At 35.0% G+C, this 22,389-nt stretch overlaps 1 long non-coding RNA gene across 1 annotated transcript in view; it reads left to right on the top strand.

Moving 5' to 3' along the window:
* The window catches only part of LOC126967742 (uncharacterized), a 108,407-nt gene that overhangs the window by 38,511 nt on the left and 47,507 nt on the right, over window positions 1–22,389 (top strand). Inside the window, exons 5-7 of the long non-coding RNA XR_007730071.1 lie at window positions 18,248–18,361; window positions 19,445–19,602; window positions 20,992–21,096. This is a non-coding gene — a long non-coding RNA (uncharacterized LOC126967742). The remainder of the gene's footprint in view (window positions 1–18,247; window positions 18,362–19,444; window positions 19,603–20,991; window positions 21,097–22,389) is intronic.

Here is a 22,389-nt window from a genome sequence, read left to right as displayed (position 1 = left end):
TTAGTTCGTAAGGTGCTGCATCCAATACATGAAGCGTGTTTAAATAATATAAATTATTTCATAAAAAGGAATAAAGCATAAACTATAAATAAGCTTTCGCCGAGTAGAGGTCACATAAGAACGGATTTTACGAAATTCTGACCCGCAACAGTTATTTTCTATTATGCTTATGATATATGATATTAGATATATGCCATAGCAGTCTTTTCTGTAGACCTATATAAGTAAGATACACAATTCCACCATACATTAATTTGTTATTATTTCAAAGGGTTTAGGCAGCGTTTTCGTTGAAAGCTCTCAGACGGCTTATTTTTTCCCGACACCTCAAATAAATACCGTTCATACAAAAACTTAGCATATTATATACTCAATCTTTCCTCGAGAAACACGCCATCTATTTGTGAAAATAGCATGAAGATCGGTGCTGTAGTTTTTGAGTTTATCGCAAACAGACAGACAGGCAGACGCGGTGGAGGACATTGTTTTATAATAACATGTAGTGATATGTACGAATATTTGTGTAGGTGACAATTATTTCATTCTCTACATTATTTTCTTATTATTATTAATTATGTACAAATGGTGCCATAGTATTAAGGTACGCCGTGGTTTTGTACAATTGTCCGTTTACAATTTTCTTAAAATAGCGTCATCTTTTTGTATTTATAGAACTACAATAGGAAAAATGAATTTTATTTTTCAATCCTAGAGTAAAATGTTAATGAAACCTATATTACCCAATTGTCAAAGTCAACGCCATTTACGCCGTATATTAACTTACAACGTGGTTGGTTGTATACGGTGGTTTACTTAAGCTTGTTGAAAAGTCTTGATCTCGGTTTAAGACTTAGTGATTACACGACACACGGTTTCACCAATTCGTTTCTTTTCCATACCGTTATGTAGTTAGCGAGTACAAAAACTTGGAGATGGAATATCTCCAAGTTTTTATATCGTCTCTTCCCTGGCTTCCTTCGTAAAATTTTTTCATTTTATAATGGGTCTGTTTCAGATATTGTATTCAGATATCTTTCAATGTATTTTTTTTATCTAAAAATGTAGATTATTATGCGCTTTTTTATTACAATTGATGCTACCTTTCTAAACAAACAAGCAAGCTCTAGAAATAACTTTCTGTAGGGTGCTTGTCATGAGTTTTTGATTCAATGTAGATTCCAAATGCTTTTTTTATATAAGAGGGGGCAAACGGGCAAGAGGCTCACGGGATGGGGAGAGGTGAGGTATCCGCCCAGGGACATCTGCAACATCAGGTGTCAAGAAATGCGTTGCCGACCTTTAAGGTGGGAGTATGGTCTTTTGAAGGTCCCTAAGTCGTATCGGTTCGGGAAAACTGCAGCCGGTAATTGATACACAAAGTGGCTGTGCGAGGCAAGAAATTTCTTGCAAAACGCGCGCTTGTGGAATGCCAGACGTTGACATGATGCGGGTGGTAATTTGCACGTAATATCCGGTGCTGCAATTCGACCGCTGGAATCTACCCGAACAACTCTTCTGAGCACTCCCCGTGATAAATGCGGTAGAAGATGCAGTGAGAACCCACATCTCTATGCAATGCCAAAGAATCAAGCCGATCGGAGATCACTTGATTGTCGATGATTCGAGCAAGATTCGCTCTTCGTTGTATACGGTCAAATGGAAGAAGCTGGTACTGGGCAGCACCCGCCCAGAGGTGCTGGCAACTCTGTTGATAAGCTTTGGTGTTCTGGTCTATGGATATGCATCCCGTGCCACTAAATAAATTAAAAAAAAAACTTTAGTCTTCTTAGCAATAATATGCGGGGTAATCAGATGAGTAATGTAGTCGTGACGTGAATTGTTCTGAAATAAAAAGCAGCAAGGCGATCCGAAATAGTTAATAATTTAATATTGTTGAACGAAAACATGAAATCGAATAATGATGTATAAAAGAACATTAAAAGCCACAGTCCATTCGTAAATTGGATGGACGTCATTTATCAGAACGTTCTGTTAGTGGTACGGAGGGTTAATCCAATATGGCGGACAGCTTTCTCACCTTTTATATTTTTCGGTCGAATTATCGCCTTTTATATTACATTCATGGTGAGGATAAATCAACCTAAAAATAAAATATTCTACCTCCGTGTTTTATTTTGATTTCGTAATGGGTAATTTTAATTTAATAATTTAATTAATTTCTATTTAACTATTTCATTTTTTTAATTACTTTTGGGCTGTTTGTTATTTTTTCAATGAAACTCATAATTATTATTCAATTTTCAAATTTTCAAAAACTACCACCGTTCAAAAAGTATACTTGAGACCTGAGAAGAACGGGCACAACAAACTCAGCGGGCTTCTTTTTTTATATAAAATATGGTTAGAATGTAAAATTATGCAATAAAATTTATTATTTAATAGCCTGTGGGCGGTCGCTCTATTCCCAATCAGCGTTGACGCGACTTGTTGCGCCAGCGTGGTGTACTTCATTACGTCCACCGTAGTCAGAAATTTGCATTCTGTGCGGTACTTTCGATTAGAGTTTTTGAAGTGTTGAAGTGTGTGCCAGGATCTGACGTGTATTTTGGTGTAACTGACTTCTTGAACTCAAATAAAAATTTAATACGAACACATACGAGGGGCGGTCAAAAAGTTCGCGGAATGGCGGGGTTGGCGGGGGTGAGGTCGCTCCTCCAGGTAGCCGCTACTTGAGTAACTCATAATTACTATATATGCCAATTTCTAGCCTAATTGGGTCATTAGCTTTCGAGTTACAAACGAGTGAACAAGTAAATCGGGAACAAACTAGCCACTATGGAGAAAATTGAACATCGCGCCGTCGTAAAGTTCCTCACCAAACAAGGAAAAACGCCTCAAACTATTTTGCAAGAGATGTTAGCTGTTTACGGAGACTCTGCTCCTGGTAAAACCATGATTTACAAATGGCACGGCCTTTTCAAGCAAGGAAGGGAGTCAATTGAAGATGATCCTCGACCTGGACGGCCCATTGAGGCCACTACGCCGGAAATCATTGAAAAAGTTGAAAAACTTGTATTGGAAGACGGAAGGTTGAAGAAGAAACAACTTGCAGCATCAGTTGGAGTATCAGAAACCACAATTTTAAATATTCTTCATCAACATCTTGGCATGAGTAAAGTGTGTTCAAGGTGGGTCCCGAGAATGCTCACGCCGCTGCAAAAACGTGAGCGCGTCAACTGTTCCCGCGAGTATTTGGACCGCTGTGGAGAAGTTAGGGAAGAAATTATGGCCCGAATTGTAACCGGTGATGAAACTTGGGTTCACCACTATGAGCCTGAGTCAAAGCAGGAGTCGATGCAGTGGCACAAAAAAGGCACACCACCCCCAAAAAAATTTAAAGTGTCGCAATCGGCCGGAAAGATCATGGCGACTATTTTTTGGGATACTGAAGGTATTCTTTTGATCGATTATAAAGAACGTGGTGTTTCTATAACGGGAGAGTACTACGCTTCCCTATTGGACCGATTAAAAGAAGCTATTAAAGAAAAAAGAAGAGGAAAACTGACAAAAGGTGTACTCCTTTTGCACGACAACGCGCCCGTTCACACGAGTCATGTTGCGACGGCTGCCATTCATCGATGCGGTTTTGAACAACTACGCCATCCACCCTACAGTCCAGACCTGGCCCCTAGCGATTTTTATTTATTCCCAAAGATGAAGAAAGAGCTGCGTGGAAAAAAATTTAGAGACGATGATGAAGTCAAGTCGGCGATTTCGGCGTATTTTGACGCCCAAGACAAAACCTATTTTTTCGACGGTATTAATAAGTTATATGCCAGATCCCAAAAATGTATTCGTGTTAAGGGGGAATATATTGAAAAGGAAAAATAACATAATGTATCATTTCATCTTTTTTCCCAGTCATTCCGCGAACTTTTTGACCTCCCCTCGTACATGCCTTCAGGTCCTTCAAAAAATTACTGCAGAGGTGAAGTTGAAGCACATAGGCAGATTTGGCAAGAGAATTTTGCACAGTCATTTGCCAAGGCTGTCCATGGAAATTTCTGTCAGCCTGCGGAATGACATTCCGCCACTGTTCTGCACAGGAGCACAGGGATGATGACTCACTGACACATGAAGCGAAAGAGAAACTGATCTCCTGAGAAATCAATTCGCGTCCAACTCGACTCTGCTTGACCAACGATGATACAATACTGTTTAAGACACTATTCACCTCGGGCATTCATAATCGCTGATAGTGCTCAGAAGACGTGCTGCGAAACTGGCGTCGGTCGTTACCCATATATTCCCGTTCTCCTACTATAATTGCTTCCAGTGGCGTCCTATATCTCCTTCCCTCAAATATGTGCGACGAGAACGACGGCTGGTCCATGCGTCAACTAGTGAACAAGTGTTGCTTGTGGTGTCTGGTTAAAAAATCATTGTATTTGTTTGAAGCGATTGAAGTCATTATGACAGTAATCACGGCCATCATATTTACGAAGCATCCTAACACAAACAATGAAATAAACAAAGTTCTAAACTATATTACAGCCATTGTAAGTCTCTTATTTGATTGAAAAGACTGGCCGTTGAGTTTCTTGTATGTTCTTCTCACAAGCTCTACTTTTTTCGAACATACGGTAGATTCAGTGGTTTAAATTAAATATTTATATAATGCCTCAAAAGCACTTAGTTTAAGCCCATTTGAATGAAGTTTATTTGACTTGACTTTTATTTTGACATCAATCGTAATCCCAAAATTAAGGAAGGCTGCTTAAGTGCACCCAATCCCGGTGCATGCTCGAATCTGTCCAATCCTAGTATACCTCAACAGCCTTCGATCGAGTGTGACACAAAGCGCTTATAGCAAGATACTATGGGCCTATGCGCTTCTCGAGAAATTTTACAAATGCGTCACTATTTAAATTATTAAAACTTTCGTGAGACATTGTTAACGATTCACGATTCAATCGTAAGTAAAGCCGTATTAATAAATAAGGGTCACTACTTTTTCACTGATCAGGGGATCAAAGTTGTTATTGACGGTCCATGCAAGACTGTGTGCTATTCCTTAAGCACTTTTTTACAAATTGAAGCTTAGAGCATACTCCAACATTAATGTAGTATCAGTAGGAGGCTCCTTTGCACAGGATGCCGGCTAGATTATGGGTACCACAACGGCGCCTATTTCTGCCGTGAAGCAGTTATCTGTAAGCATTACTGTGTTGCGGTCTGACGTTCACCGTAGCTAATAAAATTAATGGCCAAATGAGACTTAACATAATATGTCTCAAGGTGACAAGAGCAGTTGTTTTGCCGCTCAGAATTTTTAGGGTTTTTCAAGAATCCTGAGCGGCACTGCATTGTAATGGGCAGGCCGTATTAATTACCATCAGCTGAACGTCCTGCTCGTCCCTTATTTTCATAAAGAAAAATATGTATAAAACCAAGACCTTCGCAAACTTTATCATCCTGGATCCAGATTTAAGTCTACGTCAGACGAAGTTGCGTCTAAGCTCGTACTTTATAAATCCTCTCACCCAATTAGAAAGAATCTCAAAGCAACAGCGTTACACTCAATTGGTTTGAACGACATTGACACAGCACTCGACACGGGTGCAAATGCCATGACAAAACAAGTGAAAACACACAGACTGAGTGAGCTAAAACAATAGCACTTGGGGCGCCGGGGGAGACGCAGCCCGTAATGAAAGGGCGTTGATGTGCTCCACGTGAGGGCATGAGTTGTTCAGTTTTATTCATATTTTTTTGCGATCAATTATTTAAACAAATTTAGTCATAGCTAATTAAAAAAATAAAAAAAAACCTAAAACTTGTTGTATTATCTGCTCGCAACAGAAAGCATACATACATACTTCAGCATTTTTTATGATAAAGAACTGCGCTATCAACGGCGGCTATTTCTGCCTTGAAGCAGTAATGTGTAAGCATTACTGTGTTTCGGTCTGAAGGGTGCCGTAGCTAGTGAAATTACTTGGCAAATGAGACTTAACAGTGCCGCTCAGAATTTTTGGGGATTTTCTCCGTCTCGTGCCAGATTTTGGCGAGACAACACGTCCTGAGGATGCCTCGTGTAGAGGCGAAACACGTGTCGAATTGTTTAAAAAACAAAAATTGGCGGAATTAACACTCACACTGAAGAAAACTTAAATCATTTGTATAATTATGGATTTCCGCAAAGTAACGCCTAATTCAATAAAATTTTTCTAAGAGATCTTCTTGAAGCGCTCATATGGTGCGTTTGGGAAAATTTACTATACTACACTATACTAGTCTGAAGTGATAGTATAGTCTGAATTGATCTCTATAAATAAACTGACTATATATAAACTGACCAGACAGACGTTGTTCTGTACATAATAAATAAAATACCGTTTTTGATGAATTTGTCAATAATTTTTCATTGTAACATAATAATATGCTCCTAGTTGTTATAATGAAATTGTTTCACAGCAGAACTGTCAAACCGCGCGTCAAAAATACTCTCACAGAAAATATGTCCAAACAAAACAAATATTGGAAATAAAAATAATTATGGGTCCCAAATCGAAATAAAAACTATCCTATCTCTTAAGTAGGACTAAACTGCACTCCATGAAGTAATCCCCATTCAAATCCGTTCATTAGTTTAGGACTCTATCGCAGACAAACAACGTGTCACGTAATTAAATATATTAGGATTAATAAAACAAGCTAGATCTAGAACAAGTATTCAAAGTGAAATATGCAATATTTTTAATTCTCTTCACGCTCCCTTCGCAGTTGAGTGGCGCTTCGAAAGTCATACTCCATCACCATTGAATAAATTGGATTCACGAGCAATTAAACGCTAGAATACTTATAAAGTACTTCGAAAGCATTATCTTCATGCTTATATAAGAAAAATAAAACATTGTAGACCCTTTTAACTTCCGTAGTCACTAAGGACGACCACCTATAGTTTATCACTGATGTATCCTAAAACGCCAAAAGAGTAAGAAAAAAGAATGAAAGAAAGAAAAATTTATTCTATGCCACACATATAAAAATACAATCTTAATACTTAATATATATTCCTAATCCTAACTTAACTAAATATGCTGTGTGGCAAAAGAAATGATCGATCCTCAGCTTTTCAGCATCTGCCTGGTTAACTGTCGGAGTGCCAGAAAACAATAAAATTTAAAAAAGAAAATAAACACATTAAAACACTTACATGTCTGCCATCTTTCATATAAAAATAATTTTGTAAACGTATTATATACATAAAATACTATAAATGTATTGAATGTGATAGAACCGAAAATATATATTTATATTAAAATATTGTATAGTGTATCAGCGACTAAGGTTTGTTCTTGTACTCGGTATAGTAGATGCGATTTTTATTAACAATACAATGACTATCGGGACATTTCTAATAATTCTTACGATTTCAGCCTATACGGTATATCCTCTATACGCTTTAACGCATCAATTACTTGTCATCTATCGATTTGATTGCTACAAAATAAATATCCGAACTTAACTGTTTCATAACCTCAATGTCCTCCATAGCTGCAGATGAGTTTAACTATCTTGGATGATAGGAACTCGATATAACAGCAGGACAAACTTGAACAGGTTGCAACCTTGTCACATTAACGTGTACGTGATGTTAGGATGTAAAGGGTCCTTTAGATTGGTGATTTTTTAAGTATTCACTGAACCTGCGTTACTATCATTTCTTCCTGTCCCATTTATCGCGCGGTGACTACGAATAACACTGCGGCGTAGTAAAACGACCTAAAACTACAATTTCCAAATGAATTCGAACTTGTATAAATCTTATATCTATTAATATGTATTAGATTACTGAAAAGGTAAATTCTGTATGAGTTATATAAATTCTGAGGATAATTAGTAACAAACATGATAAGTATACATCCATTTTACGCGTATTAAACCACTCAACACAGAATCTTATTACCCAACGTAGCTATGAGCTTTGTTATTGGATGTGGCATTTTTTAAGTACTACGCTACTGTATCATAATATGACATCCACCATCTTATGCTAATGGTGCGAAGCAAGAAAACGTGAGAAATATTAAACACATCAGATATCAGTGTAATATCAATATTATATACACATACTATCTACTAAATCAAATAAAAATCATTTATTTATTAGTTTAAGGATGTTATATGTATATATAACTAAATTAAAAACTAAATGCCAATGGCAAAAGTTGAAAGTTAAATGATGGTTTCACGCTTTGATTGTTAAACTGACCATCAGAAAGATTGCACAAAAAATATATATAGGCTATCTACATACAGAATAAGTTTGTATTACATTAGTAAAAAAACAGAAAGTAAATATTGTAGCGCAGTTACTGTATATTTGTAAAACCTAAAATGGTTCAATTTATAATCACAAATGGCGAGAATGTAATCTACAATCACTTTTGATACAATAGAAAATCATGCTACAGTTAATAAATACAAAATACATGCCACATCCTTTACATTTCGTAGAGCTGTGCCAAATGAAGCTCTGATTATATAAAGTCGGTATGAAGACGGTTTATACGATCCCTAGAGTCGTAGTCGGAGATAAATTTGCTGTAATCATGTGATGAAAAACTTATCTGATAAAGTTATTTACTCATTTAGCTTTGGTCTGCTAATATGACTGAAAATATATTCTCCTACTACTACTAAATACTACTAATACCAGAATGGTAATTGATTAGGAATTGTTTTAAATGTCTTAGGTAAAGGCCAACTTAAAGGTTTTTTTAATTTGAGAGTGAATTCCTTTGTCACTAATGTCTAGTTTTTGGCTTAGAATCTTAGGCTTACGCCTCCAAAGCACCTTAATTTTGAATGTAAATATAAATATATTTGATTGTATTTGGAAAATAAGATTTAAATTTACACAAAATTTTGTCCAGCAGTGGACGTTTTCCGGCTGATGATGATGAAATGATGCTGTTATTGTTTCTTTATTTAATTTCTCGAAACCTTTATTTAAAATATTAGGTTTGAACTAATAAATAATTAGGCACGCTTTTATCAAAAATTATGGCTGTCTGTCTTGTAATATAAACAATGATGCGCGATTGTGTTATACGTATTTTTATGTATGGAAATTCTCGCAAACATTAAGCTTGGTACACACAAGATAACCCACTTACGTTTCCGCAAAACCGTCATTTATCGACATTAATATGTCACTTTGGATGCTCTCGTCGATTTTAACTTCAGCGGAGCGGTACAATTTTAATACATTAACCGAGCGACAAACTCCATATGACCTGCCACTTAGCGAATGGCGCGTTCCTTCCCTACTTCTTAATAAAGTCGCGGTAAAGCTGTGTACATGCTTAACAAAGTCTTGACGTAACTCGTTACTGACGATAATGCTCTGAAATTTTGTAATGGTTTTGTGTATTCTTATATTGATGTAAAGTTTTTAGGAGTTTGAGTGTGTTCGTGAGATCTTAACCAAAAGAAAGTGACCTCGACCATGCAACACTTATACCTCCTTTAGATTGTTTTAATGTACATAAATAAATAGTTATAACAAAAAGCACATTTAAACAGACAAGCCTGTCTTCTAAAGAGGTAGGCAGATATAGCGGACCTTCATCGGCGAATCCTCCTGGTTTATAAGGCCGGGTCCAAATACAACGAACGTCGGCGAACTATACCTATGGATCGTAAGTGAATGTGTAGTGAGGTGTGTTATAAGAAGGGTCTGTATATATTTTTGTACATTACATTTATACGTATACTATTCTAGTTTTTGTTTGTTGAAAATCGCTTATATCCTAAAGTTATTAAATTAAAATAAAAGAGTTATTGTATTATTTACATACGTGCAAATTTTGTTGGCTTCCACGATGTTGAATAGAGCATGTTAAAAAAATTGTTATACAATCTTGACATATTATTGTGTTTTTTATTTTCTGAGACTGTATCTTTTTATTTATGTTTACTTATTGTTGCTGTAAGGATACACGTAATTAAGATCAATGACGAAGTATTTTACACTGAATGGTATCATTTATTTATTATTTATTTATAATTTTATGAATATACTGATATAATACTTTTATACAAATTTAATTTATACCAAAAATGTATAGACGATGCAGAATTCAAACCCGCGCTTCTTTGTTTACATCCCAGCGCTCTTACCAACTAAGGCAACCAACGGTCCGCATGCTGCATGCCGTTTGTTTAACTCTCGGGAACTCTGAAATTAAACGTTCGGTGCTATTAATGGTATTATTAATCTAAAAAAATATTGTAGTAACTTCTATTTCATATTTTTATTCATTTATTTGTATATAAAAACTTACAGCTGTATGTATAACATATGTGGGTGGTAGTTTTTGACGTTCAATAAGTTATTTTAAATCCTATTTTGAATAAAAATATTTAAATCTGAACATAGTTTCATATTTTATCATATATAAAATAAATATTACACCAGCCAAAATAGTTTCTTGCTTCTTCAAAATGCTTAAAACACTGTCAAAACATAGAAGATAACTTTATTAAAAAATAATTAATAATAATTAAAAAAAGAGCCAATTGCTTAATTTACCGATAAAAAACAACCTTTAGGCACCATAAAATTTTAACAGAGGATACAAAATTGTAAATCGAAATATGAACATGTGCAGTGTGTACGTAGCAAGTCAAATTAACATCAACTCAGGTTAAGTTCCCGTATGAAGTGTTTTAAAACATTTGAGCTCGCTGACGTAATTAGTCGCGTGTTCGTAAACTTTTTGCAACGTGGGCGGTTCCAGACTTCGTTCCGCGAACAACTTTATTACTTATTAATGGTGCTAATACGATGACATTCACATTAGCCGTTGTTGTGGAGATGGGAAAATGGATGGAATCACTTCATATTAATGGTTACGTATTTTCAAATGACATGCAATCATGATGACACTACAGAATAGGGATATTATAGTTCATTGCTTTGTGTAGATATATCTTATTTTTGAATAAAAATAACTAATAAATATGGTCTAGGATTGATTTGTATTTAGAATAAAGTTTTTGATCATTGTATGGTTTTATGAATTTATTCAATTATTCCATGAGTACAAAAATATAAACATTTATCTATTCATCTAGAAAGTTGGTAATTATGATAATGAGAGGTGATCAGCACCGTTCATCATTTTTCGCAACACCAGAGGAATCACAGGAGCATTGCCTGTATTCAGATAGCTTTATGCGCCTTTTTTAAAGTACCGCTAGGGGGATCCTATTAAGCTTCTAAAGTTGTAAGTATTTGATGATTTAAAAGGGTGACAAATAAGAATTTTACCAAAATCCTATTTTTTATGGAAAAACTATTTTATCTTAACAATTTCTTATGTTTTCAAAGTGATGATCCTCACTTCTAGGATATTGTTTTCTTTATTTGTGAACTACATATATTATGTCCTCCTTAGCTGATGCTGAGGTACGCGCTTCTTTTGGTATCCATGTCAAATGTCCTGCAAATACCGCGTAAGGAAGCTCATTCCACAGTTTGGTGGTATGTGGTAGAAAATTTATTGATCGCCATAGATCGAGATGTGGGGATGACATCTTAGTTTATTATAATAAAATATTGACATTCTAAGGAATTATAATAATATTAATGGACCTTAGTGAATGAATTATTTAAAATTGAAAACGAGCATACGTGTCACCTGATGTAGTTCAAAAAAAAAGTATGTGCGTGTAAACTTTACGCGTGATTGAAGTAAAAATTAACTGTAGGAATAATTAACAGACACATAATATATACATTAAATTAATATATACTATTACATTAAATTTACATTAAATAAAGCCGGATTACCAACTAAGAGCTAGGAGCATTGTTAGATATTTTGCTATTTTTTTTCTCGGAAACGCTGACGATACTACCCCATCTTTTTCCATGTTTTTCATAGCATTTTCTCTACCTAAAATAAAAAGATACCTTTATATACATATATAATATAATTAATATTATTTGATGAAGTGAGATTTTATTTATATTTTACAAAGAATGATATAATGTTATATTTTGATATTATTATTCATCAGAAAATAAAGACTTACATTTTTTACAGGTCATGTCATTATCAGGTTCATGATTTTCTCTTTTATTAAGAATAAATTGATTTATTGATGAAAGAGTAAAATGTTCCTGGGATTCCGCCATTTTATTTGACTGATTATTATTTTGATTTTATATTCGATTTATAATTAATTAACACCATTCACATATTTTAAAATTTCACCCATTAAATAAAAGAATTGATAGTAAGAAATTAAAGATTATATTATTACTAGTAGACCCGACAGACGTTGTCCTGTACACACGTCTTAAATTTGAAATATCGGTCCAGCCGTTAGGAGGACTTCACTAACACACACATGAGCAGGAGAATTATATTATATGCACGGAATTGAGAATCTAAACCAATCTCAAATTCACTGGAACACACAAAAAAAATCATCAAAATCGGTTCAGCCGTTTAGGAGGTGGTTCAATTGTGAATCTAAACCATTCTTAAATCCACCTAAAGACACACACCAATCACAAATTCACTGGAACACACAAAAAAAATCATCAAAATCGGTCCAGCCGTTTAGGAGGTGTTCAATTGTGAATCTAAACCATCCTCGGATCTCCTCGGATTTCCACACAGAAAGTTTCATCAAAATCGGTCCAGCCGTCTAGGAGGAGTTCAGTGACATACACACGCACACAAGAAATATATATATATAAAGATTAGCACATATCAATATGACGTTGTTATTGGATATTAACAAATATGGCTGTATGGGCACGAACCTAAAGAAATGTCGCAAATATCAGACTGAAAACTTATTTATTGTTTATTACAAAAGTAGGAATAAATAAACAAATTATACACTTGGAGGCTTAAAAAAAATATTACTGAGCAATTTGAAATATTTTTTAAAAATATAAAATTATAACGGTTTAAAAAATTGTTTCAATTTACTTTTTAACTGAGCGTGACTTCCGTCAGAAAAAAATTCTAAGTCATTTCGAGCCTAAACAAGTTTTACTTCAAAAAGCCAGTACAACTTCCTTTAAAGCCGGCAACACTCCTGTGACTCCTCTAGTGTTGCCAGAGAATGTGGGTGGCGGTAATCTCTTAACACCAGGTGACTCCTACGCTCGTTTGTCCTCCTCTTCCATAAAAATGAAATAAAAACCAAATCGATTCTCGGCAATAGCCCAAATCAAGAGCAACAGCACAACTCTATGTACCAACTAAAAAATAAAGAATAAAAAATAGTAGTGTCACAGTGTAAAGAATTAAAAAACACTTCACCAAAGCGATCCTCAACGAAGTTCATTACGCAGTAAAGCTTTGTACACACAAAAGAAACAATAGCGACCTCCCGGTTCAATCATTAGGCTCTTACACCATGCAATATTTGTTAATATTTAACACTACACTGTAACAATATAAACAATCAACTAGTACCGAACAGTAGGTAATTACCGAAACCCCTGCAGCGAAAATACGATAAACTAAATTAACATCTAAAATCAAGGGCGGTAGGTTGAAATTGTATTGATCGAAGTTCAAGCTGACGGCCAATTTATCTTGACCCCCGACGATTTATTACATCTCCCCGTTTTCATACCCTAAGTGGTTAGTCGGAGGGTTGAAAAGCTCTGGAAGCATTGGTTGAAAATTAATGTGACATGTTCTTATGTTGTGATAAGTGTTTTTGATGTTTGAATCTGAATTTTTTGCAATTAATTATTTAGGTAGTCACTTTTTAGGATTCCGTACCCTTTGGGTGATAATCAGAAAGCCTATTACATACTAAGACTCCGTTGCGTGTCAGCGGGATGAATCTCGTAAACCACAAAAGTTAGATAGTTTTGATTGCTTGATAAATAATTCATATCAATGTATACATGTACATATATCTCATATAATGTTCGAAATCTTTTCGTCCCAAATATCACAGTGTTTGAAGACGAAGGTTTTCAACCAGTGTGTTTTGGCAGTTATGACTTACGGTTCGCAGACGTGGTCGCTAACTATGGGCCTTATGAGATAGCTCATGGTCGCTCAGAGGCAATGGGAGGGCTGTGTTTGGAGTTTTCCTCCAAGATCGAATCAGAAATGATAAGATCCGTAAGAGAACCACAATCACCGACATAGCTCAAATGATTGCGAAACTGAAGTGGCAGTGGGCAGGGCGCATAGTTCGACGGACAGCTGGCTGGTGGTGCAGAGAAGTCCTCGAATAGGGACCACGTACTGGAAGACGCAGTGTTGGTAGGCCCCCCAAAAGATGGACCGACGATCTGGTCAAGCTCACCGAAATACTTCTGATGAGGGCAGCGCAGGACCAATCGACGTGGAGATCTTTGGGGGAGGCCTTTGTCCAGCAGTAGACGTCTTCCGGCTGATGATGATGATGACTAAAATATGTAGATGTTTTAAAATAAAAAGTAGTATTAAACGAAATATATAGCGACAAGCACATATCTATAATACTACAGTACACCTATATTTACAACACCAATGCTACTAAAGTTGATCTTGTTTTTATCGTTCCAACATTTCAATGATGTTTATACCGCAAACATTTTTTTTAATACTTTATATGGCAATACAACGCTTGCTAGGACAGCTAGTGTTAATATATAATCGTGCTACTCTGCGAAACCAGTCGAAAAAAATCAAAGTCAAATTATCTTGCCCCAACCTAGACATAGCCTGTACAATGGGTACAAGACAGCGATATATTTTATACAATATACTTACTTACATACATAAATACAAATAAACACACATTGGTACGTGGCGGGCGAGGAAATGAACCGGTATCGTGGTGAGAGTCAACGGTTCTACCTATCTATTTGTCATTCTTTGATCAGCATATGAAACTCTTATTAAAAACCCGTGATAGGCGAATATTCAGACATCTCTTATAACTAATGGAAATCCCTTCGGAGGCCTAATTTTTTATTATAATAAGGGATAAGATGAGGAGGACGTGTAGCTGATGGTAATTGATACGCCCTGCCCATTACAATACAACCCAAAAATTCTGAGCGCCATTAAAATTGCACTCGTCACCTTGAGAAATAAGATAAAAGTCTCATTTGTCTAATTTCACCAGCTACGGTGCCCTTCAGAACGTAACACAATAATGCTTACACATTACTGCTTCACGGCAGAAATAGGCGCCGTTGTACCCATAATCTATCCAGCATCATGTGCAAAGGAGCCTCTCACTGCAAATAATTGTGAGCATCAGCTGATGTGACTCAGAAAATGCTAACTCATAAACATCGCCACAAACCCGACTATAATAAGAATTTATACACGTAATAATTTCTGTATTACATTATCGTATAATATTACACGTAATTTGACAGAATGTCAGGAGTACCGTTAGGGTCCACGTCGCAAATATTAATTCTACCCTCAAGTTGTAAAAAGTATTAGGGAGCCGGTGGATTATGGTGGGATTGTTGTAACAAAATTAGCTTACAGTAAAGGGGCTCTTATCGTTAACGTCAAAGATTATTAGCGCAGATGTAGCACCAACTTATTAAGTGCCCACGCAATGAAAATTTCCTCCAGAGTGGCTTTTATTATTATTAATGAAGACAAATTTTATAATTAAGTAACTATTATAACTTTGTTCACGGTAAATCTTGAGGCTTAGCGTTCTCTGGTTTAAGGAAAGTCCTTGCACTTTCTTACTTACATAATTCATCATTCAAATTCAAATATATTTATTCAAAATCACTTATTGAACGCCAAAAACCACCACCACCCGTTCAAAAAAGACTGCCTCAGACCTGAGAATAATGGGCGAATGGGAATGGGAAATTATCATCATCGGCCGGAACAGGTCCACTGCTGGAAAAAGGACTCCCCCAAATATTTCCGCGACGATGTGTCCTGCACTGCTCTATCTCTCTCTCTCGATCTATCATCATATATCATCATAATATAAAATAATATAGTCATTCCTTACCATAAACTTAGTAAACTACTGTAATAGACGCATCAGTGTGAAAGTGAGATAACTATATATAACTACATAAAAACCTAGATCTAAGAAAGAGACGGAATAGATGATAACAGTGAAACCATTTTGAAACAATTTAGTGTCCATTAGTCTCCTATCAGGTTGGACCGCATTTTAATTTTAGTGTTTTTATCGTTATTATTCTGTCTTTTAACATATATTAATTAATAAATATAATAGTGTCGTGTTTTGCATTAGATTGTGTTGGTACATTAATTAGTAACAAACCAACGAAATAATCATTTCACAGCTAAATACTAATTCTTCAAAATTACTGTCGTGATGGTTATTTTCGTAGCACATATGCACTAAAATACTAAATATTACGTTTTATATACGAAATAAACACTCTTTTTTCTGAAGATTATATTATTAAAAAAAATAGGTATTAGAAAATAAAATATTGTATACGTGAATATGACGCCGTGTATCAATATTTGTCATTGGGATTGTCTAAAAGAAAATACTACACATTTCACTAACTCACTAACACATCAGTAAAACTAGCTCACATGAACATTTTAAATTTAGTCTCGCCGTAATGAGAGTATACTAAGCATATAGTCCTTACATGGTTTCATAAATAGTAAGTATATACCCATTATCATATTTCAAAAAAAAAAACGCATTCAGACAACAACTTACACGAGTGCTTTTGAGCAAAGCAATCTTGAGATTCAGAAAGCATCTTCTTTTGTTGTATACATTTACCTAAATATAACTAATATTTACAAAATAAAAAATCTCCTTATTTATCTATTAAAACTTGATATCCCAAATATTTTAATTTCTCGAATCGAATCTAGAACAACAAAATTTAAATAATTTTTTATACAGATACACAATTTCCTACTATAAAATGAATTCAAATCTATAATACATTTTTATTTTAATCTTTCACTTACTCCAAAGTCTCAACACAGGGCTTATTAAAAGTAAATTACGAAAATTGCAGTGCAAATGTGGCTCGCCTCCACACATTTAGCTAACCAGCTTAATAGCCAGCCACATTGAACCCGCGTAGCCTGTAATTCATAACAGTTTAAGAGTTCTTCTTTATTGGATACTGTGCCCGTGCCTAGTATAACATAAACCAGTGATGCCTGTGTCAGATATTGAAACGTAGTTCTAAATAAACTGGGCATGTGCTCCCTCACGGAATGGTGTAATCTTTGAGTTATTTGTAACATAATGGGGTTGCAATGAAATATTAATAACTTTCAATGTTGACAGGATTAATGTTCAAGAAGATTACCGTTTATGGGATTTTGGGATAGTGTCTTCGTAATTAATTTTGATATTTTAGCACATAGACATAAAGTAGACATAGACAACTTACACCAAAGTAAATAATTCAAGATAAAATATAATTATAAATGCGAATGTGAGTTTTTTAGTTTGTTTGTAATGCGATCATGCCTAAGCTAATCAACAAACCATCATGAAATTTTGTACATTAAAGGAGATAAGGTAGGTACTTTTAATCTCGGAATTATTAAACGTTGCAAAGGGAGAGTGATACGTATGTTAGGTCGAATCCACCTAATATAACGAATGACAGCGAAAGAAAGGTATTGAAGGAAAAAGAATCGAATTATTTGTGAAATCTAAGATGGCTGCCACATAAAACTCTTATTAATCACGGGTGAGTGAAAAAAGAAGGACTCCGCGCCGTGATATTAGCAAGTGAAGCACCTTTATGCTAGTGTGTGTGCGCTTACGGGGTATACCAGATACACAATTTTTTCTCCCTTAAATAATTATATATCCACAAATAATTTTACAGCATTGTTCTTACACTTTTTCACAATGCGCGACGGTATTTTTAAAACATTTTATTGGGACGCAAACTGATCTGTCACAGACGATGGCAAATCTCATAATGGCGGCCGATCGGCTTGTATTAGTGTGTATGCGTGGGGCTATGTATTTACACGTTTACCGGCTTGTTTCGGTGTCTCACTGTTTTGTAAGGTGACACGGAGTCCTTCTTATTTTACTCGTCCGTGTTACTAATATTATAATTTTAACAAAATGAATCAAAGAAGTATCTTTGAAATCCAAAATGGCGTCCGCCCAAAATTATAATTTCAGCAATATCGAAGATTCCCTGTTCAATCAGGCTATTATTTAAAAATCTATCTATGAACGCAGTTTAAATTATTATAATTGTGTGATTTCTGTATTCAAGGTGTGGTTTCAAAATCGGCGAGCAAAATGGCGGAAAGCGGAGCGGTTAAAAGAAGAGCAGCGGAAACGGGAAGGAGCCGAGGTGATGGCTAAAAGAGACCCCAGTGACGACAAGGTGGGAACAGATTTACTAACTATATTGTTAATTTTTAAAGTTATACTTCTATAGGCGCGTTATAAAAAAAGGATGAGCGTGAAATTTTAAGTTGCGCGTGCATCATTGTAACACAAATAACTGTAACACTGTAACAGGTGAAGTTGGTTCCTAAAATTTTCTGACATTTCTGACACAATCGTTTTTTTTTGCTTTCTTCGTCCATTATTAGGATAGGCAAAGGGTTCAAGCCCGTATAGCCGTAGTCGGTATTTAATAATTAATTGTGAAATCCATTGCTGCAAGATTTTTACAATATTGATATTTCTACAAACGTAGAATAGCACGTGGAATAAATAATTTTAAGGATTTTTGCTTTATTAGGCGAAACATACATACGTGCATACATACAGTATTTTTAGTACACACACGATTTTTCCGGTACAATAAGCGTAGATTTAGATACACTTCCACGTAATAATAGCAATGGTGTGAATTTTTTACATTTAACTATACTAAGTATTGTAAACATCGTTTAAAAGTTTTTTTTTTTAAAAACTTAATTAGTTTTACTAATATTTGTAATATTTATTAAAATAAAATGAGTATCAATGTTTGTTTACATGAAACTTGATGAGCAATGAGCTTTTTTTCATTAATTATTAACAAATTACATATTATAGATATCATAATTCTTGTAGATACATAAACTCATTCATGTTTTACCGTGTACAAAAGGTCGTCGGAATACATAATATTATTAAAATTTTTCAGTGAAATACTTAATTAATTATAAAAGAAAAAGGAAACAACTTAAAACTACAAACAAATATTAATTATGTAGAAAAACACAAAACAAAAGCATAAATACAAACGATGGAAATCTGTTCACATGGAGAATAACAAAAAATAAATTGGACTTGTAATTAATATTATGAATTTTTATATTTCGGACACCACACCCTTATACAGTGATGGTTTTCTAGTTTTTAAGTTTACTTTTAATTAGAATAAAGAATTAATGTTAACTATGGGACGTAATAAGTCCTGAAATAAAATAATAATTATTATTATATAAACATTAAAAGCTACTAATACGTCTAGGGTTCATCCGAGTGTATGTCGCGAGGTTCTGGTGAGGTGTCTCCAATGTCAGCGGGGGTGTCTCCACGTGCCTCACCCCCCGCAACACCCGGCTCCCCGCGACGCTCTCCGCTACGATCGCCGCGCCGCTCACCTAATAGATCACCACGCTTAGACAGGTCAGTAGAAACAGAGGCTAAAACTAACCTATAAAGGAGAAATAACATTACGTCTCAGATAATTTATACATCTAGATAGAGTTTCTTGCGGTTAGACAACCGAAAACATGCCAGGTTTCTTACTTTAGTGTGCGTGACAAGCTACGTCTTACACTCGTAATTTGTATGTCACTTTAGGTTAGTGTGCGTACATTGCTCAAAATAGAGATTAACAGTCAACCTCAACTTTTTTCGGCATATTCACGGCTGTCACAGTCTATCTAGTCGTATAAATGATCTAAGCGTTACATTGATTACGTTTGTCCATTTTTATTATTAAGTAACACATTTAAAACACAATATAGAATCACTATACCTAATAACAATAGGTGTTTTTTTTAATATAACAGATTTCCTATCTATAATTGAATGTATATTTTTACACAATCAACCTTATTTGTAATCGTTTAATATGTATAATGTGCGTGCTATACATTGATCGCACAGCAGGGAATATATCGCCTATTGATTTTGGTTTGATTTTATAATTTCTTTATTCACATTGAACATGCATCAAACATAGGTAAAACACTTATGTAAATTATTTTTATTGCTTAACTAACTTACAGGCTAAGTATATACAAGTTTAGTTTCAGAACAACTGTTACATTTTAAACATAAATACTTTATGTAATCTTATAATAAAATGTTACAAATTCAAATTCAAATATTTTTGTTAAAAATAGGATTCATAATCACTTATTGAACGTCAAAAACTACCACCCATTCAAAATAGACTGCCTCAGACCTGCGAAGAACGGGCGCAAGAAACTCAGCGGGCTTTTTTTTATAAAAATATGGATAACAATGTAATATCGTACATTATATCGTACAATAAACATTTATAATTAAAGAGCCTGAGGCTGTTCGCTTCATTCCCAATCTGTGGTATCATTAAGGAAATCGTTTATGCTATAGTAACCTTTCCCAAACAAACGTTTTTAACAAGTCTTTTAAATTTCATATCACATTTATTTGTTACATTTTCTGGGATATAAGTCGCCCAATAAAAGACTTCCTAACTCGACTTAACCGAGTAGTAGGCATAACAAGTTTATGTTTGTTCCTCGTGTTAACATTATGGTTGTCACAGTTTCTAGCAAATTCCTCAATGTGCTTGTGAACATACAAAATAATAAATAAATAAATATACCGAACCTATTAGGAATGCGCCCGCTCTTGTGTAAGCGAGATGGAGCGATATCTATCGATGTAAGTAGATATTCACCTCTGTTGATTAGTGACTTAAATATAACTGGACATAATAAAGTTTGGTGATATTGACCTTGAGAATATTTCTTTCGTTTAAGTATCGGATTGATTTGATTTAATTAGTTGATTTTATTTCAGATCGGAGGGTTGCTCGTCACCAGCACCATCAGTGGGAAGTGCAGGGTCTAGAGAAGCTCCATTGGATCCTCGGCCTCCTCATCACCTGTTCTCACCGTTTGATCAGTAAGTGCTCACACATTGATACTTACAAGATGAGAGGCGCTAAGTAATAAGACAAATTGATATGATATTATATTTTTTTTACAACTAATTGTAGGTTGTTAGGTGATTCCCAACTTATCATGGTTATGGTATGGGGGCTCCTGTGGTCCTGCAAAAAGTCCTTAATTGGGTCCGTTTTGAATTAAGTGTTGGCCAGTTGCTTCAACCAGCCCAGCTCATTCCAGAAGTTCAGAACATTTTTGGGATGTTCGCAGACTTTTCAGAACGACATTGTATTTTCAAGGGTTTTTTCCCTTTGGATGGCATGAATATTCCATTATTACTCAACTCAACTTATTATAAAAATCTCTAAACAAATATGTTGAGGTGGTAATAAAAGCGTTTTTTCTATTTACTACTCTAGAGGCCTGAAAATTTAATTTGTTCGGTGCTTCTTTTTTATGTAGGAGTAGGGTAATCAAGCGAGACTGGTCATCTTCTGCCCACATTCTCTTGCAACATCAGAGTAGTCACAGGTTCCGGTCTTTTAAATAGTTGTACGCGGTTTTTTGAAGGTACCTATGTCGTATCGTCCTGGAAACACCGCACAATAAAGCTCTTTTCACAGCTTGGTTGTACGTGTAAGAAAGCTCCTTGAAAACTGCACTGTGAAGGAACGCCACATATCCAGATGGTGGGGATGATATCCCAATTTGTGACGTGTCGTGCGAAGGTGGAATTTGTCATTCATAAGCAAAGTGTGTGTCTAAAACCAAATTAAATTACAAGAACGATCATCATAATAGTGTTTATGCTGACTTTAATATAATTGTTCTATTTGTTTGTACGTCGTTGAATCATATCAAATTCCAAGTGTCGTCAGCTGGTGGTCGGGTTATGAGCACTAAACAATATTACGTCATGCTACAACAATCATTAACAAATTTAAGATCTAGTTCACTATATATAAAGTCGAGAATGGTTTGATACGTTGGATGGAAGTTGTTGTAATTTAGTTGGTTCGTGTTTAGCAATTAGTTAATTAAGGCTACGCCGGGCAACGCTAGTCTAATGAAGTGTAATTATATTGCGCTCTTAGCAATCATAAATGTGCGGGTTAGGATAGATTAATGGATATAATGAAGGAATTTTTCATCTGTAGTCAGTCTTTTGTTGGACAATGTAAAGGTCTAAACATAAAAGTCTTTTGAAAATTCAAAAGAATTATTAAAAGATGTTTATGTGGTAAAGGCTACAAATCAAATCAAAATCACTTTATTCATGTACGTCACGGAAATGACACTTACGAATGTC

Source organism: Leptidea sinapis, chromosome 13, assembly GCF_905404315.1.
Source record: "Leptidea sinapis chromosome 13, ilLepSina1.1, whole genome shotgun sequence".
Classification (NCBI taxonomy): domain Eukaryota; kingdom Metazoa; phylum Arthropoda; class Insecta; order Lepidoptera; family Pieridae; genus Leptidea; species Leptidea sinapis.
This window is presented reverse-complemented; position numbering and strand designations above follow the sequence as displayed.